General features: G+C 43.0%; 1 protein-coding gene across 1 annotated transcript in view; it reads right to left on the bottom strand.

Moving 5' to 3' along the window:
* Window positions 1-14442, bottom strand: part of FAM178B (family with sequence similarity 178 member B) — a 958733-nt gene that overhangs the window by 529627 nt on the left and 414664 nt on the right. The window lies entirely within an intron of this gene.

The following is a 14442-nucleotide window of genomic DNA, read 5'->3' as shown; positions in this document are numbered from 1 at the left end:
ACTCAGGCACCCCTCTCCCTTCTAAATTTCACTTCCTGTTAAAAACCAACACACTTTTTGCCTGACAGACACACACACCTTCACTGATGCATACACTGACATACACTCACTGACAGATACATTGTCACACACACTGTTTAACCAACACACACTTTCACTGAAAAATACACACTCGCAAACATACTCACTCATTCACAGTTACACACACTCAATGACACACACATACACACACACCGACAGACAAACATACACACTGACAGACACGCATTAACTGACAGATACACATGCACACTCACTGACAAGACATATACACACTCACTGACAGATGCACACTCACTCAGTGTCCACACACACACTGTGACAGACATATACTCACTGACAGACACACACTGAAAGACACACATACACACTCACTAACAGGCACACAAACTCTCACCAACAGACACACAAACACACTCACTAACAGACACACACTCTCACTAAAAGACACACACACTCACTAACAGACAAACTAGCACACTCCCCAGCAGACACAGACACACACTAACACACTCACTAACAGACACACACACACTCACAAACAGACACAAACACTAACACTCACAAACAGACACACACACTAACACTCAGACACACACACTAAAACACTCACTAACAGACACAAACTCTCACTAACAGACACACTAACACATTCACTAACGGAAACACACACACTAACACACTCACCAACAGACACGCACACTCTCACTAACAGACACACTAACTCACTCACCAACAGAAACACACACACACACCCTCACTAACAGGCACAACCTCTCACTAACAGACACAGACACACACACACTCACTAGCAGACACAGGCACACTCACTAACAAACAGACACACACACACAAACAACTTTTTATTTTTTATTTCAATCCACCTAGCCTCTATACCTTTGCTGGAGTGCTGGAGCGGCTTCTGTGCGGTCAATTTAGGCAGCGAGGGAGCTCTGATCTCCCTGTTCAGCTCCCTTGCGCACCTCTCATTGATGACGGGGCTGGAGTGACGTCATATTCCGGCTCCGACATCACTGTGCTGTGCGTGAGGGAGCTGAGCAGGGAGCTCAGGTGAGAGTGATCCATCGCCGCCCGCCTCCTACATCAGGTAGACGACAGTCTCTGGGGGGCCTGAGGTGGCCAGCCGGTTATTGGGCCCCCTGGGGAAGAGGCTGACAAGGCATCTGCCAGGGGCGTTTGGGGGGCAGCTTTTTTGCCGCCCAAGACAAATGCCTTGTCAGCCTTGCAGTAAATACACCTCAGTATCTATGTATCCCCTCCTCATCAACCTGATGTTCTCAACCTATGCCACAATTCTCTAGTCACAGGTCATGGAGGAATCACGAAAACACTGGAAAGTATCAACTGCTATTTCTGGAGGCCCGACATTAAACCAGACACCCAAGACTACATCATGTGTGTGGTGTATGTGCCCGTTCAAAGAAACCTTGTGCTAAACCCACAGGAATTCTTCATCCTATTCCGCGGGGTTCTGTTCCATGGACTGATATTACCATGGACTATATTGTGAATCTGGCTCCTTCTCACAAATACACTACCATCCTGGTGATCAACCCAGTGGCAGTATGCTGTGAACTCCCTGCAAGGTACAAATTACACCCTGTATTCCATGTCTCCCTCTTAAAGCCATGGAACAGGTTGCCTCAGTGCAGCGACTTGGGAGCCGGACTCAGGCCACACCTGCCGAGGGGACTATGTCACATTTGCACACAGTACTCACTGTGCCAGGGCATAAACGATGCCCTGAAGGTCAGTCTGCGGCAATTATAGTGCCTGTAGCTGCTGCACCCCAGTCTGCATCTTCTGAACCTCGATTCACAGCTAGGGAACTCGGAGTGATTGTTCCAGCATTCCAAGATGGCAGCCGGTGCATGAGGAGACTCGTCTGCAGGTCAGAGGTTGGAGGAAGTGTGTCTCAGGGACGGAGCCAGGACAAGATGCATCCTAAATGGAGCTGGGTCCCACAGTCAGTCACATTGACCTCAGGTAAACCCTCCTACAGGTGAGACCAAATTATGTGATCGAGCCACTCCTTGATAAGCAGAGCACGCCTTTCAGTAAGTGCTTGGGTGTTTTGTTGCCTGCCTCAGAACTCCTAGCGTTTGTTTCCCTGTGCTTTCTGTCCTTGCTGGTTTCCTGACTTTGCCTGTTCTCTGGAATTTGCTGATTGCCGCCTGCTCTGACCTCTGGACCGTCTGACTCTGATTTCTATAGAAACAAAAGGGCACCGAAGCGCTTGGTTCCCAACAGGGGGAACTAGAGTGTGTCTGCAGGACTCAGTAGGGGATAACCCTTGTATATATACAAAAATAGAGAGAGTAGGCATATTCCCTAGCTTTCAAAGCTTCGGGAGCGCCAAGAAAGGGAGTTCTGCAGCTGTTGTACTGCTTTAAATAATAGTCTAAAATAATTTAATCGTGGGTATCATTAAAAATATGATCCCAAATGAAAAGTAAATGAACAAATAAAACTTAATATACCGCCACCATAATACACACACTGGGGTGGGTCTGTACAATATTTTGGTTATATACAGTGAAACTGGTGCTGTAAAAGGGACAATACAGCTGCTTGCGTTAAATTGTGCACTGAAGGCTTGTTAGCCTGAGAGGCACAAGTAGATAACTGCTAACTGAGTCCCTTAGTATCAGAATGTAGAGAAACCTATGTAAAAGGGAATAGGTAACTTGATCCCAAGTATCCACTTATAGGAAACAAAGTATCTCTGTATAGCTAAGGGGATACAGAGTTGCCGCTTGACATGCTAGAGATACAGTGTTTCAGCCTAAAGGTAAGGCAGAGTAAATGGTTGCAGTAGTGGCTCCTATTCCAGTGCGGACCCAAAGAACCTGCTGAAGGAGAAAAAAGATTACTCCACTTTTAACAGCCTATCGAAGGCTGACTAAAGTAGCTTGCTGCAGTGCTTGCCCCTACTGTTACAGGAGCTATAGTGAGTCCGCTGTGGAGGAAAAAAGATTTCTACACTGTTAACTTCCAAAATACTAATTGTAGATAGCTCTAACGTCGGTTAGGCAAGACATAGACCCACTACCCTCACCCAGTGATCACATCAATCCGTGCTGGTGAGATAAAAGAACGAGTAACGACCTAACGTCCGTTTCGGCGCTGTTAGAGCGCCTTTGTCAAAGGTGAACCGGCTCCTGTGCCTCGCCGGGTTTAAATACCCGGACCGGCAGTGCAAGTGACCAATCACGGCGCTGGGCGTGTCTTGCCTCTTCGCGCCAAATTTCCGTGTAGTCTGTCAATCGTTCGTGTGTCCGCCCACGTGGGTGTAAATAGGGCGGATCTGCGGACGTAGGGTGGGTGTCAGTCATCGGCTGACTGAAGGAGGACTCCTCCCCCATATGGAAAACGACTTATACGGCTAACCACTTATACCACATACAAGTTCTGGCTATACACCCCTAATACACTGGGGTACACACCCCTAATATACTGCTCAGGTTTGAGTCTGAGAGGTTGAAAACAGTGAATGAAAAAGTAAACCTAGCAGTGGAAGGGACACAGGGCTGTAAAGACGATCCCTCCTTCACTGTCCAGGAACAAAGGTTACAACAAAACCTGAATAAATACCAAAATAATGTGAAAAGCTGCAAACACGGCAAGTTTATCAGGGACAATGATGACTATAAAAAGGGAAGGGTGTACAGACGTTTTAAAAAAAACAACAAGAGCAGACTCTGACCAATATATGACATCAGACTATGAGACATCTGACACCGATAGCGAACAGCTGACCAATCCGACAGGGAATATGTATCCGCAGTCCAAGAAGGGCATCCTAAAGAAAGGGGTGGCTTTTTTAGGACAGCCCCCCCGAGAGGGGGAGGTTCAAACCCAAAGACAGACTCGCTACAGAGGAAGGGCACGCAAACGCTATTAGAAGATAGTATGAGAGTAGTCAACATGTCAGAGTTCACCCTAACTCCCATACAAGTTAAAGTACTGATGAGGGGACTATCTTTTGTCCCAACCCCTCCATTCAATCACTCTGAATGGATCAAAGATATTAACTTGTTTGGGAGGAAATTAGCCCTCCATAAATTCTTCAAACTCAAAGATGATAAAAGAGCGAAAGAACTTGGGTTTAATGGGAGGGAATATCAATGCCTATTAGTGTCCCTGCTAGAAGACAATGATACCACCTCCACAGCACCATACACTGACTTGTGCCAGAGAAGTAAGTTCACGCCCAACTTCAGGGAGTTTAAGAACATTGATACATTTATTGATTCCACCACAAGTATGATCAAAACAATTAATACAGACATGCTGACAGCACAACCAAGAGGAAATCTCTCTGGTAGAGAATGGAAAGCCTTATGTGAACTCAAGGACAATGACAAAATCATAATCAAGCCTGCAGACAAAGGCGGTAACATTGTCCTCCTAAACAGACAACACTATATAGAAATGGTCGAAACTATCCTACATGACGACAAGACCTATAGGCCACTAACCGCAGACCCATCTGTGAGATACCAGAGGGATTATAAAACCCTGCTGGATCAAGCCTTTGATAACGGTATACTGTCAAAGGACGAATACGGGGGTATCTACATCAAAAACCCGACAATGTCCAAAAACCCGACAATGCCTGCCAAAAATTCATAAGCAACAACAAACCTTGACAGCAAGACCGATTGTCTCAGGGACAAACAGCTTTACTAGCAAAGGCAGCATCTATGTGGACAGAATTTTACGTCCTTTTGTAGAAAATCTACCTTCGTACCTAAAAGACACTAAGGACACGTTAAAATGCCTCACATCCGTCACAGTACCCAGGGGCGCAACCTTATGCAGTCTTGACGTGGAGGCCCTATACTCCTCCATCCCACATGCGAGTGGTTTAGATCACATTGAATACTTTCTGAGGAAAAGGGGTGTTGAACACAATACGCACACTACCTTTGTGCTAGACCTACTGAGATTTATCCTCACACATAATTTTTTCATCTTCCAAAGTAAATATTACCATCAGGTGCAGGGGACTGCGATGGGGACATCCTGTGCCCCATCATACGCCAACCTTCACCTTGGATGGTGGGAGAGGGAAAGGGTCTTCACTGAGCACAACACCGACTTTACCGACTGTATCTTTTTTTATGGAAAAGGTACATAGACGACATCCTCATCGTTTGGACAGGCACGCAATCACACTTTGAGACTTTTGTTGAGACACTCAACAGGAACAATCTGAATCTCCGATTCACTATGGAGTTTGGAGACCAGGCACTCAATTTTTTAGACTGCCAGCGAGCACTAAATAGTACTCGCGAAGATCTGCTCATGGATGAGCCCAAGCAGGACTCAAAGAAATTAATCAGATGTGTAGCAAACTATGATGCTGGATGGAATGAGGTAAAGAAAGTAATGGGCCGTTTTTTGGCCTCTTTTGACACAAGATCCACATCTGAAGGACACCATCTCCACTAAGGTGTCTATGACAGCGAGAAGAGGTACAAACATAAAAGAAATGCTTGTACCCAGTTACCTCTCTACCCCTAAAAAAACGAACACCACCTGGATGACTATACACGGCACGTACCAATGTGGGAAATGTGTTGCATGTACATATAAAGCCAACTCTGTAGAGATTCCCATAAAACAGTTTTTCAACTGTAATACCCAGGGAATGGTTTACTTACTCACGTGTAAGTGTGGCATGAAATATGTGGGCAAAACTATACGCCCATTTAAGCGACGCATTATGGAACATGTCCACTCTGTAACATCTAACAGAGACACGTCAGTTGCCAGACACATTAGAACCAACCACATGGACACCCCTAAATGTATTAAATTTGCGGGAATAGAAAAAATCCATTTGGGCAAAAGGGGTGGAGATTTAGATCAAACCCTTAAAAGAAGGGAATGCTATTGGATTTACAAATTTGACACACTAGCCCCCAAAGGCCTCAATGAAGGCTTCACCTTCCCCCCGTTTATTGAATGATGATTATCCCCACTGTGTATATATGCATATAGATTTGTGTTGTCCAGTCTTTAACTTAGGTCTTTTTGTTAACAGATATCTCTTTCTGTACATGTGAAATGTGATTTACCGGGTGCCTATGTGCCAGCATAACAAGTGACCGCTCATTACCTATTCCACTAAACCACCAGTCCTGGTACCCCCCCTCCCCCGTTTGTCCTGTTTGTCTCTATTAGGAGAATAAGTGATTGCCTATTTTTACCAATAGGATCCTCCCTACACTGTATGAAATAGGGGATCTCTGTTTGCATCCCACCTTCCGTTAGGAAGAGTTCTGCAAATACCGTCTACAGTGGTCAGAAGTACTCAGTACAACTACAATAACAGTGCTTCCCACTTCACAAGTTTATGATGAATATGGGAGCCGTATTTTTTCTTCGTATTTTTTCTTCTTGTTCTTTTTGTAGCACGATCCCTGTCATGCACCAGCAAGGGTTAACTCAATCCTGCACTCCTAAATCCCAATACAGGACTTATCGGTACATGTAAATTGATATGCTGTAAGCCTCCGCTGATTATGGGTTTTCAAACCCAAGATACCGTGTATTAGGGGTGTGTAGCCAGAACTTGTATGTGGTATAAGTGGTTAGCCGTAAAAGTCGTTTTCCATATAGGGGAGGAGTCCTCCTTCAGTCAGCCGATGACTGACACCCTCCCTACGTCCGCAAATCCGCCCTATTTACACCCACGTGGGCGGACACACGGACGATTGACAGACTATACAGAAATTTGGCGCGAAGAGGCAAGACACGCCCAGCGCCGTGATTGGTCACTTGCACTGCCGGTTGGGTATTTAAACCCGGCGAGGCACAGGAGCCGGTTCACCTTTGACAAAGGCGCTCTAACAGCGCCGAAACGGACGTTAGGTCGTTACTCGTTCTTTTATCTCACCAGCACGGATTGATGTGATCACTGGGTGAGGGTAGTGGGTCTATGTCTTGCCTAACCGATGTTAGAGCTATCTACAATTAGTATTTTGGAAGTGAACAGTGTAGAAATCTTTTTTCCTCCACAGCGGACTCACTATAGCTCCTGTAACAGTAGGGGCAAGCACTGCAGCAAGCTACTTTAGTCAGCCTTCGATAGGCTGTTACAAGTGGAGTAATCTTTTTTCTCCTTCAGCAGGTTCTTTGGGTCCGCACTGGAATAGGAGCCACTACTGCAACCACTTACTCTGCCTTACCTTTGGGCTGAAACACTGTATCTCTAGCATGTCAAGCGGCAACTCTGTATCCCCTTAGCTATACAGAGATACTGTGTTTCCTATTAGTGGATACTTGGGATCAAGTTACCTATTCCCTTTTAAATAGGTTTCTCTACATTCTGATATTAAGGGACTCAGTTAGCAGTTATCTACTTGTGCCTCTCAGGCTAACAAGCCTTCAGTGCACAATTTAACGCAAGCAGCTGTATTGTCCCTTTTACAGCACCAGTTTCACTGTATATAACCAAAATATTGTACAGACCCACCCCAGTGTGTGTATTATGGTGGCGGTATATTAAGTTTTATTTGTTCATTTACTTTTCATTTGGGATCATATTTTTAATGATACCCACGATTAAATTATTTTAGACTATTATTTAAAGCAGTACAACAGCTGCAGAACTCCCTTTCTTGGCGCTCCCGAAGCTTTGAAAGCTGGGGAATACGCCTACTCTCTCTGACTCTGATTTCTGCCTGACCCTTCTTTGGATACCTTTGCCTTGGATTTTTCTGTTATTTTTATTAAAGTCCCGTGCCATCACTGACCCGACAGAATATTGTTCTCAATCTCAGGATCTCTGTAGATCATGCTTGTAAGGGAGAGCTGTTACTGCACCTGAGTTCCAGGACTGAACACAACCCCAGTGGTTTGTTACACTAGAACACTTAAACTAGGGTATATCTTCAATGCTTATGTATAACTATACAGATTGCATTGTTAAATGTGACTGTTTTAGGTACTCCTCACTTGTAAGTCTTACCTCTACTTGTCAGATGACCTTTAACCTTCAAATACTTTATTGCACTATTTTTTCTTTTTCCCAATTCTCTTATACTGTGTTATTTATGTTCCTGTCCATCAATCATGGTTCTTGTAACAACACTAAGCATATACACAACTTTGCTTCTATTTTTTTTCTACCGTGTAATGCTTGGTAATTATGGTTTCAACTCTTGTAAAACTTTGTAAAACCACAATAAAGAGTTATTTCCAAAAATAAATAAATTTGTAATCTTTAAAATTAAGCTTTCATCTAGGAATGGCATGGATTGCAGTATCACTTTGTGTAGGTATATATTTAACCTTTGCTTTGTGTTGGAAAATGTTAAATCAAACAATATTTTTAGTTTACAAACTGTCATGTTTACATACACGTAGCAGTCCTGCTATTAAACAACATGTATAGAGTACCACAATTTCAGGCACCGAATATAAACCTAGAGTTTCTCTATGCTTTTGGATGGTCAATTTATACTCTTTCTAAATATCTGAAAGAATGTTAGCAAAGACAGAGCAGGTCAAGCCAATTTAGTTACACAGTTTAATCTACACATGATCTAGCAAGCACAGTATTACAATGTATAGATCAAAACATATCCACTAAAAAGTGATGCTAAGTTGTTTTTGTCAGGTAACTGTACTTTTACTGAAAAAAAAAAAAAACTTTCTTAACTGATGAAACAACATCAGTTCAAACTAATTCAACTTCAAGATGACAAAGCATCTAATTCTTGACATAGAATAAAGAAAATAGAGAAATTTCTAACCAAAATTAATATCTTGAAAGCTAAATAAATGTGTATTCATGCTGAATGCCACATTTATTCTGTGTCTTAATGTGCCTTTAAGGTTTATTGATAACTTTGATGATAACAAATTGATACTCTGAACTTAGGCAGACAGTTAAAACATATAAATTTCTACCATGGGTTAGTATTTAATGGACGGCTATTTCCTGCCTTGTTATCATCTGGCGCTCATTATGCAACGAAGTTCGAACATCCGGCTAATAATTTCACAAACACTGAGCTCTGTGTTAGAAGTTAAAGAATAACGTCTTGTGTAGAGATGCGATTGGTTTCCCTAAATCTTGCTATTTTTGAAAGTCTGCACAGTCATGAAAACCCATTCTACAGCATTGTGCCTCTTTCTTTCTTTCTTTCTATTTTTTTTTTTTTTTTTTAAAGGAAGCTCTTATTTTAGTTGACCAATCATTAAGGGTCACTCGGACACACAGAGTCTAATAAAATAAAATACAGAATTACTGCAAAATTCTAAATAATTACAGATTTAAAAGGGTGATAAGCCTTGCAGTGGATTTTTTTGCTTTTAAATCTACTTGTCCAAGAGACTAATGTGGTATCTGAATCCACTTGCCGATCATGACAATATGCTTGTCCTGACACAAAATTAAGAAGATTAGGGTCCCTGCCAAGAGGACAAATAATTCTGAAAGGAAAATGGAGGCAAAAATAGCTGATATAGAAACATTCTCTAACTCTGCTATAGTCACAGCCCAGCTATTTTTGCCTCAGTGTTGCCATTTGGAATTGTTTTGTGAATTACCCTGCCTTGTGAATTACCCTGAGTGTCTCACGCTCTGCTCTCCCATAGTCTCCCCCTTTTTCATAGTGTGTGCTCGCTGTATGTCATCTGTGCTTGCTAATAAAAGGAAATTAAAAAAAATAACTAGCTCGCAAAAAATAAATAAATAAAAATGATACACATAAAATAATTAATTTTGGCTTGGTGCAGACTAATCTCTCATTGCGGGGAAACTCAATGTTTTTGGTAAATTTTTTAATTGTTGTTTTATTTTTTTTACTTTCAATAGTACGGTTGCGCATTATGAATTTTAATCTGCCCTTTTTTGAAGGTTGTAGAAAAGAGCAGTTACAAGGAAGAAGACTTTATGCCCCCACACACAAATATTATTATTAGAAACCCCAACTGCAACCCATGGGTGGGCCTGGGGGAAACACAAGGTCCTAACCTCTTTTGAATATAATAATTTGAGCCTCACAATGGGCAGGGACATTAGAGCTGAGTTAGGTAAAGTAGAGTTAGGTAAAGTAGCATATCTTTAATCATTGGGATTTAAACAAGGAGATGTTTAAGGTCTCCTCTTATTTCTGAGTAAGTATGCAAGTTGGGCATATCTAGGAAATCTAACTCTAACTGAGGAAAAGACTGCATTAGGTTCCTCAAGTGATTTTAATACAGGGGGTGTGGGGTGGAGGCGTGGCCTGACCAAGGGTAGTGCAGGACATGTGTTAGATGAGATCTGTTTCAACCTTGTTGTTATCTCCCTTATACCACAACAATGTAGTACCTCAGAGGCCAGATTGTTGTGTTGTAACACAGGAACTATGGACGATTTTGTATCCAGACCTCAGAGGCCTATGACTTGCAGACAAAATGGTGCCCACGTCTCCGTCCACATCTCACAGAGTGTAGGGAAATCATTTCAGTATTCTGAGAAAGAGGGAGCCCTGAGTACTCTCTAATATATCCACCAATATGCTTACTAAAGCCGACACTCATAAAGCCCTCATGAAGGAACGCCAAACTCACAGATGAGATGGTGAACCTGAGATCTGACCTTACTGCCCTGGAAATAAGGGTAGAGGCAATTGAATCAGAAGTACAGATCTGTGAACACCAGGCAGCTGAGACGGCCGCTACACAGCAGGGCAATCTGTTGCTGGCTCTATGCAGACAGGTGGAGAGCCTAGAGAACAGAGACAGGCGTCACAATATTAGGTGACCTGCCTGAACCAGATGCAGCACCCCTAGCTACAAACTTAGAAGCTCTCTTATGACAAATTTGTGGTCAAGAGACTTTGACATATATTCAGTTTGATAGAGCGTACAGGGCACTTGGGCCCCCATGACATGTTGGCAGACTGAGAGATGCTATCTGTTGCCTCTACACCTACAAACTTGAAGAGGTGATTATGACTGCAACCCATAAAGCAGCACCTACCAGGTTACAAGATACTGAAGCCTCCCTATTCCAAGACCTATCCAGCCTGAGCCTAGATTCCAGGAGAGCAAAGCGCCTGGTGACTGGTGCCCTGCGAGATAAGGTGATAACGTAACATTGGGGTTTTCCCTTTAGCTTGCAAACACAACAGGAAAACGTGTTTCTGGTAATTCGCTAGTCGGATGACATGCCTAGGTTCCTGAGAGAACTTCATTTACCTCTACTGTGAGTGCACCTGGAGTCAATCCAGACCAGGCGGCTGCTCTCAGTGAGGCTTCACTGATGGGAAGATGGGGGGAATCAGCCATCCCAGAAGAGTAATGGCACAAGAAGTGAGAAAACTGAGGATGTTACACTTGCTGGTTACCAACCCTTTTACAGGTGGTCCTCACTTTATGACCTACAGCTTTCACTTACGACCAGCTCTGGGGATCCAAGGGATTCCCCATGGTAGAGAGCTGGGGATTCAAGGGATTCCCCATGTTAGAGAGCTGGTCTATGTTCAGGGAATTTTCTGATGGTGTCAGATACCGATGTAAAAGGTGCTTATTCATCAAGGATGAGTAGTATGTTTAGAAAACCTCCATTTATAAAAATATGAACAGGGATTTTGAATAGCGCGCAAGTAATATTTTTTTATTGGTTTTAGTGAGTAATATGTTTGGATAGTATCTGATTATAGCGAAGCCATAGTCCTTACAAGGACTTTCTCTGCTGAATCCTTCACAAACTGGAACAAGATTAGAGGGTTTCCCTATTCTGGTGCGTATGTCTACGTTCATGTAAATTTCCCCGAACATAGACAAGCACACCAGAGCAGGGAATCCCTCTAATCTATGTTCAGGGAAGGTTCATGTGGGGTTCCTGTGCTTTTTAACTGTATTTTGGGGTGTTTTGGTGTTTTTTATGTTTGGCTCTCTGTATCCAGAAGATAATTAACTTACCAGTCCTTCACTCAATTATCTCACAGACACAGAGATGCCTGCGCAGGGATTGTATGTATTGTATGGAGACCCCATGCATAGAGGCTGAGTTTGGCTCAATAAAGGTTGTTGTACTCTCAGAACTGTGTGTCTTCCAGTTACTGGGAGGGAAAGAGCTATTCGCTATTCAGCGCCTTGTTCCAGTTTGTGAAGGATTCAGCAGAGAAAGTCCCTGTTCATATTTTTATAAATAAATACTCATCCTTAATGAATAAGCACCTTTTACATCGGTATCTGACACCATCAGAGTACATATGTGCAGATAGGGAACACTTACCCGCAGGATTCTCGGTTCAGACAGCAGACTGAGAAAACAAGTAAAATATGTTTCCAGATGAGAACAAGAGAGACGTCATGCTCACTGATTAACAGTGTGAGAAGATAAGTATACTTATGAAACAGAATTTCATCAGTTCCAAACTCCAGGAACTGAAGTATAAGCTGCTTACGTGTTCGTATAAGAAAAGCTTCACCACATATATGGGGGCGATTTGGATACCTGTTGGGGCTGTGAGGAGGAGGTGGGTAGAGACCTGCATATATAGTGGTTGTGCACCTTAATTGCTCCATACTGGAGTCAGATACATACCACAATTTGTGAAATTTTGGACATTGTCTCCCTCTGAAGTCCTTGTTGATGCTACTGCATCACCCAAAACTGCTACTTTCCAATCATAAAAAGTCCCTGACTAAACACCTTCTTAATGCTGCTAAATCCATAATCCCTACCAGATGGCGTATGTCAGGTGTGCCTACCCTGCAGTCAAAGACATATATGATATGGAATACCTCACTGCCTCCCTTTGGGGTACATCTGAATGTTACACACAGATATGGGTTCCATGGAGAGATATGTCACGACACACTGCAAGTGATAGTTAGTTATATGGGCCAATGCCTCACCACAAGACATGAGATGCTTGATCCTGTTCTGTTATGAATGACAATTCATGTCGGTTTTTCAGGATGAAGGTAGTAGGTGGAATTATCTATAGGAGGAGGCAATTTCGCAGCGAGTGGGTGTATCAATGGATGCGGGTCTAATTTAGTTCTCTGTTATTACACTTGGGAAATGCCTGGTTATGGGGTGGGAGAACAAAATATTCCCATTATGTTGGGTTTTTTCCTCTCACTCTCCATATGTCTTCTTTTTTTCACTCTCTGGTAGTTTGGTATAGGTATGGGGTGGATGGGTAGGGATGTTCACATGAGGCTTGTAAAGCTGACATGGGAGGTACATCACGGGTATATATCACCTTAATATATGTGGAAGAGCAATCACTTATCTTTGTTGCAGATATAGCAGCAAGTAATATGTCTGGCGCTTGTTCCTTATGTGTACAGCATCTAAAACTTTCCCAAAATAGAGTCTCTTCTTTCTGGTCGTTGATGCAAGTAAAGCAGCGCTTAAAGGCCCACTATAGTGCCAGGAAAACAAGCTTGTTTTCCTGGCACTATGTAGTCCTTAGGTCCCCCCTACCCTCATGGCCCCCCTCTGTGATTTTCACAGTGAGAATCGAGGAAGCGGCATCTAGTGGCTGTCAGTGAGACAGCCACTAGAGGCTTGATTAACCCTCAGTGTAAACATAGCAGCTTCTCTGAAACTGCTAAGTATTTAGCTGCAGGGTTAAAACTAGAGGTACCTGCCACCCAGACCACTTCATTGAGCTGAAGTGGTCTGGGTGCCAAGCATTTCATGTCTTGTGGTGTGTCTTGTGTGTACAGCAGCTAAAACTTTCCCAAACCAGAGTCTCTTCTTTCTGGTCGTTGATGCAAGTAAAGCAACGCTTAAAGGACCACTATAGTGCCAGGAAAACAAACTTGCTTTCCTGGCACTATGTAATCCTTAGGTCCCCCCTACCCTCATGGCCCCCCTCTGTGATTTTCACAGTGAGAATCGAGGAAGCGGCATCAAGTGGCTGTCAGTAAGACAGCCACTAGAGGCTTGATTAACCCTTAGTGTAAACATATATATCTATATATATATCACTGGGGCATCATCTGGAATACACCACTTGGATTATTGGCATAGGGATATGATACCAGAGGAAATCAGGACCATCCTAACATCCACAGACGGGGACAGTTGTACAGTCCATACGATCTGATCTGGAGCTGATCTTGAGCTCCAGAAAAGTGCAATATATTGTTTCCTTATATTCTGCTTCTGCTGTTAGAGACACACTACACTATATTAGTATTCATGTCCCATTTTGTTTTCTCTCTTATATTGGCTCCATTGGTTTCCACACAATGACTTTAATTGTTAAGCTCTGCTTCTCTACATCCCCCACTTTACTTATCTTTGTTGCACTGATTGAACAAATGTATCACCAAATCATTGTAAAAGATTCAACTGTCAGTAAATGTTAACCTTGTATAATGTTTCCTTTCGATTACTCCTGTTTTGTA

This window comes from Pelobates fuscus, chromosome 3 (assembly GCF_036172605.1).
Source record: "Pelobates fuscus isolate aPelFus1 chromosome 3, aPelFus1.pri, whole genome shotgun sequence".
Taxonomy (NCBI): Eukaryota; Metazoa; Chordata; class Amphibia; order Anura; family Pelobatidae; genus Pelobates; species Pelobates fuscus.
This window is presented reverse-complemented; position numbering and strand designations above follow the sequence as displayed.